This window comes from Zingiber officinale, chromosome 1B, assembly GCF_018446385.1.
Source record: "Zingiber officinale cultivar Zhangliang chromosome 1B, Zo_v1.1, whole genome shotgun sequence".
Classification (NCBI taxonomy): domain Eukaryota; kingdom Viridiplantae; phylum Streptophyta; class Magnoliopsida; order Zingiberales; family Zingiberaceae; genus Zingiber; species Zingiber officinale.
The window spans coordinates 47,378,209-47,384,208 of NC_055986.1; positions in this window are offsets into that span (position 1 = coordinate 47,378,209).

Consider the following 6,000-nt stretch of genomic DNA (forward strand, 5'->3'; position numbering starts at 1 on the left):
TCAGGGCAACCTATCAGTTCAGGAGGCCGTGAAGAAATTCAACCGGTTGGCCCGTCTGTGTCCAGAACTAGTCAGCACAGAAAAGGAACGAGTCCGGTTGATTCTCAAGATGCTGAGGCCGGAAATAGCAATGAACGTGGCTGGCGGCATTCACAGGCCGCAAACCACTGAGGAACTAGTTAGCAGCGCTCGATCACCGAGCACAGCATCACCCAGCAGAAGCAGGTTTTCACAGAGCCCAAGGGACAAGCTGGCTCAGGTACTCAGTAGAAACAACAGGGACATAGCTCCAACTGGAAGGGGAAACGTAAGGCAAGTAGTGACCCAAAAGGAGGACCAGCTAGAAAACATTCCAGACATCCCAAGTGTGCTACTTGTGGGAAACATCATCCAGGAGTTTGTCGCAAGGGTACGCGAGGTTGTTTTGAATGTGGACAGGAAGGGCACATGGCTAAGCAGTGCCCGAACAAGAACAGTCTTCCTCAGCCTCAGCCGATACAGTATGGAGCTCAGCCAACACAGCTACACCAGATGTATGCTGCCTTAGATGGTCCACAGATCAGTCAGGGCAGATTAGAAGCCCCCACAGCTATCCCGAATGCCAGGATTTTCTCACTGACTAGAGAGGACGTAGCAAATGCCTCGACAGTTGTCACAGGTCAGATCAGTATTTTACAGCATAATGTAACTGTCTTATTTGATACTGGGGCAACCCACTCTTATGTATCTAGGGCATTTGCCGAGAAATTAGCAACACCTCCAGAGGTACTCAATAGCTAGTTTCTGACAACACTACCCTCAGGAGACATTATGGCATCTACGCACTGGCTCAGAGCAGTGCCAGTCATTATAGCAGACAGAGAACTTTTTGGTGATCTGATAGTGCTAGAAATGACTGACTACAATGTCATCTTTGGAATGGATTTTCTGATCAGATACGGCGCTTCTATAGAGTGCCATAAACAGAAGGTCATATTCCAACCTGAAGCAGGAATACAGTTTGAATACATGGGAAAACCAAAGAGAAAAGCCAGGAAGTTTCTCTCAGCACTGAAAGCACAGTAGCTAATGGATTCAGGATGCATGGGATTTTTAGCAAATGTAGTCAACACCAGCCAGGACAAGAACCAACAGCTATCAGAGGTTCGAGTCGTTTGTGACTACCCCGCAGTCTTCCCGGAAGAGCTACCAGGCTTAGCACCAGACAGGGAGATTGAATTTGAGATAGAGCTCATTCCCGGCACAAATCCAATTTCCAAGGCACCGTACCGCATGGCTCCAGCAGAACTGAAGGAACTTCAGGAGCAATTACAGGAGCTTCTTGACAAGGGTTTCATACGCCCTAGTCACTCACCATGGGGAGCACCTGTGTTGTTCGTGAAGAAGAAGGATGGAAGCATGCGCCTATGCATAGACTACCGTGCCTTGAACCAGGTCACAATTAAAAACAGGTACCCTCTCCCCAGGATAGATGACCTGTTTGACCAGCTAAAGGGAGCCACAGTGTTCTCTAAAATTGACCTCAGATCAGGATATCACCAGGTTAGAGTCAAGAAAGGTGATATACCTAAAACAGCCTTCAGGACCAGATACGGACATTATGAGTTCGTAGTCATGCCTTTCGGTGTGACAAATGCTCCAGCTACTTTCATGGACCTCATGAACAGAGTATTCAGAGAATACTTAGACAAGTTTGTCATCGTGTTCATCGATGACATTCTTATCTATTCGAGCACTCAGGAGGACCATGCAGAGCATCCAGACCCTTCAGCAGAACCAGTTGTACGCCAAATTCACGAAATGTGAATTTTGGCTGGACCAGTAGCCTTTTAGGCCACATCATCTCCAAGGATGGTGTTATGGTAGATCCCAAGATAGAAGCGGTAAATCTGGAAGAGACCGAGCGCCAGGTGAAATCGAAGCTTTACGGGATTAGCGAGGCTACACAGAAATTCGTGAGGACTTCTCGGGATAGCCTCCCCAGCGCTCTCACCAGGAAGAACAAGAAATTTCGGTGGACAGAGGTTCAGCAAACTAAAATGGAGATTGACCAGTGCTCCTATTTTAGCTATACCAGAAAACACAGACAGCTTCGACATCTACAGTGACGCCTCTAAATTGGGATTAGGATGCAAAATGGCAAGGTGATCGCCTATGCCTCCAGACAACTCAAGGATTATGAGAGGAACTATCCTACTCACGACCTTGAGCTTGCAGCAGTGGTGTTCGCTCTCAAGATTTGGAGACATTATTTGTACGGAGCTCAGTGCAGAGTGTATACAGATCATCAAAGTCTGAAGTATTTCTTTACTCAAAAGGATCTGAATATGCGACAGCACAGATGGTTAGAGCTAGTCAAGGATTATGACATAGATATCCTCTACCATCCAGGGAAAGCTAATAAGGTAGCAGACGCACTCAGCAGGAAGTCCAACGCTACCTTATTATCTTTAGCAGCTATGTCACCACCCCTAAGGAAGGAGATTACAAATTTTAGTCTCGAGCTTATAGTCGGGCAGCTTTCCACTATGTCCTTAGCATCTACCTTGCTTGATGATATCCAGACAGCTCAGGAGCAGGATCCTGGAATCCAGAAAATCAAGCAAGGGTTAGTAGAATCAGAAAGTGGAGAGTTCAGAGTGTCCGCCAGTGGGGTAGTGTACTGTGGTGACAGACTTTGTGTTCCAAATCAGGAGGAACTACGAAAACAGATTCTAGACGAGGCTCATAGGACTCCCTATGCGATGAATCCTGGTTCCACCAAAATGTATCAGGATCTAAAGAAACGATTTTGGTGGCCTGGGATGAAGCGAGATATCGCCAGATACGTCAGCATTTGTCTAACCTGTCAGAGGGTTAAGGCAGAACATCAGCGACCAGGAGGGGTTCTGCAGCCGATTCAGATTCCAGAATGGAAGTGGGAGGATATCTCTATGGACTTCATAGTGGGATTACCCAGAACCACGAATGGTTTTGATGCCATCTGGGTAATAGTCGATAGGTTGACTAAATCAGCCCACTTTTTAGCTATCAGAATATCCTATTCCATGGAGCAGCTAGCTCAGTTGTATCTCAAGGAGATTGTCAGGCTGCATGGAGTCCCACGAACCATTATATCAGACAGAGACAGCAGATTTACATCACACTTCTGGAAGTGTGTACAGTCAGCTATGGGCACCTAGTTAAAATTCAGCACAGCCTTTCATCCTCAGACAGATGGTCAGACGGAGCGAGTAAATCAGGTACTCGAGGATATGCTCCGGGCTTGTGCCCTAGATTTCAAGGGAAGTTGGTGCAAATATCTGAGTCTAGCAGAATTTGCATACAACAACAGTTATCAGGCCACAATCGGCATGACACCTTATGAGGCACTCTATGGGCGGAGGTGCAGATCACCAATCTGCTGGTATGAGAGTGGTGAACAGAAGGAACTAGAGCTTCAGACAGATCTAGTAGCAGATACCACAGCAGCCATACAGCAGATTCGCCAGAGGATAGAGACAGCACAGAGCCGTCAGAAGAGCTATGCTGATACACGACGCAGACCCCTAGAGTTTTCAGTTGGGGATACAGTTTTCCTCAGAGTAGCTCCCATGAAGGGAGTCATGCATTTTGGGAAGAAGGGCAAGCTAGCTCCCAGATATGTAGGACCATACCTTATCACGAAGAGAGTGGGCAAGGTAGCATATGAGTTAGAGCTACCTCAGGAGATGTCAGCCGTCCACAACTTATTTCATGTCTCCATGCTGAAGAAGCATATTCCAGACGCCACGCAGGTGATTGAGCCCCAGTTGGTACAGGTCCGTGATGATCTCAGCTATGACAGTCGGCCTATTCAGATAATAGACCGAGCAGTAAAGAAATTACGGAACAAGGAAGTACCATTAGTCAAAGTCAGCTGGCAAAATCACACAGCAGCAGAGGCGACTTGGGAGACAGATGCCAGCATGAGACAGAAGTACCCAGAATTGTTTTAAGTTCGGGGATGAACTTTTTATAAGGTATGGGGGATTGTAAAGCTCAAAAAATTCCCGAATTTATTTTAGAATTATTCTATGATTTTTGTGGAATTTTTAGATATTTTTCCGGAATTTTCCGAGTAGCGGAAGTGGCAAAAATAATTGGAACCGTAAAATAGCTTAGGCGGGAATCGAACCCGAGACCTATGGTTTACGGATAAGTTTAGTAACCGGTGAACCCAGCAGGGCAGTGCTGAAAGAAAGGAGAACCAAATATATTTATATTAGAGTTGGGTTCATTAAACCACTTAATATAAATAATAAACTTAAGATGGAGTTGGGTTATTTTATTTTGGTTCGGCAAATCCCTCGTCACCAAAACCATTCACGCCGCCCCCTCCTTTTCTTCCTCCTTCTCTCGGCGCCACATCAAGGAAAGGCTAGGGCTTTCTTCCTAGGGTCCCAAGGTTGCCATCCGGCAACGATTTCAACACAAGGAAGTTCTTCTCCACGAGAGGAACGCGAGGACGTAAGCGGTTCGTCGAACGGAGCAGTTTTTCGGAAAACCTAGCGGATAGAATCGTAAGAAAACCTTGCGATTGAGGTAAGAAACCCCTCACCTGCAGTATAATTGCTCTCGCTTGTTAGTTTTGGCGTTAGTTTAGTAGTTTTACAGTTTTCAGTTATAGGGTGTGCTCTCAGTGCACACCAAGCATTCGGCAAAATGCCTAGTTCAGAAGGATGCACCAGTAGGCGTCCTAACAGCATGTAAAACGTATTAGAAACATTTTACTCAGTTTATTATCAGTTATTACAGCTATATGGATCAGATATCCATTGGGTGGGCTCCCACAGTAGCCTCTAGGTTCAGATAACCTAGCTCTAAGTGCAGATAACCTAGAACAACAAAGTAAAATAAAACAGTATTCAGTATTTTACTTTTATTCAGTTGGCACTGTATTTGGATCAGATATCCATGGGCTGGACTCCCACAGTCGTCCTTAGGTTCAGATACTAGTAACCCTGCTGGATTCGGAACTTGCAATCCCGGGTCTCATAGGGATACGCGCACAGTAAGTACAGTTGTCAGGGCCCCAGCAGCATGTTTAGTATTTTCATCTATTATATGTATAGTTTTCAAATTTGAAACTAGTGATGATAACACTAATTTAGCTTTAAGTTCATTTCAGGTTCAGTTTACATGATTTGAGTTCATGTACAGATTTAGATATATGCATGACTAGTTCAGTTTCATACTCAGTCTATAAGTATGCCATGTTCAGTTTAAAGCATGTACAATTTATGTGCTATGCCATGTCTCAGTTCCAGTTTATACTTTTATATGCCATGCCATGTTGCCATGCTCAGTTTAGTTTTCAAATAGCATGTTTTAAAAACATAATCGCATCGTTGCATGTTTTTGTGAGGTAGATGGTTTCTTACTAAGTTTTTTAGCTTACAGATGCTACTTTTCTTATACTGCAGATACCGGTAAGAGAAAAGTGGACTAGCGGAGGCTGGAGGGCGATGCTACGATGATGTGTGTGCGCAAGGGGTCTGGAATAAAGATCCTTGGGATCTATACGCTTTCATTTCAGTTTTGGTACTTAACATGACTAGTTTTATGACTTAGTCTTGTTACTAGGTGTTATAGCTTAGTGAACTATGTCTTGTTTAGTTTATTATGTTTAGAATGTTAATATTTACATGCTAGAGTGTTTTCATGTATTTAGAGCTTGTGTATGTGATTGTGGCACGAATAAGTGCTGGAAATCAGAAATTCGGATTTCGTTTTCAGACTATCAGCACCTGGATCGGTCAGCAGACCGATCCAATGCCATTCCTCCTCCTGGATCGGTCAGCCGACCGATCCAGATGGATACAGTAGCCTACTGTATCTCCCTGGATCGGTCAGCCGACCGATCCGTCCGCGAACAGAGAGTTCGGGATGAAACCAGCAGTCACTGATCGGTCAGCCGGCCGATCAGTGAGCCACTGATCGGTCTCCCGACCGATCAGTGAGCAGCTGGATCGGTCGGCA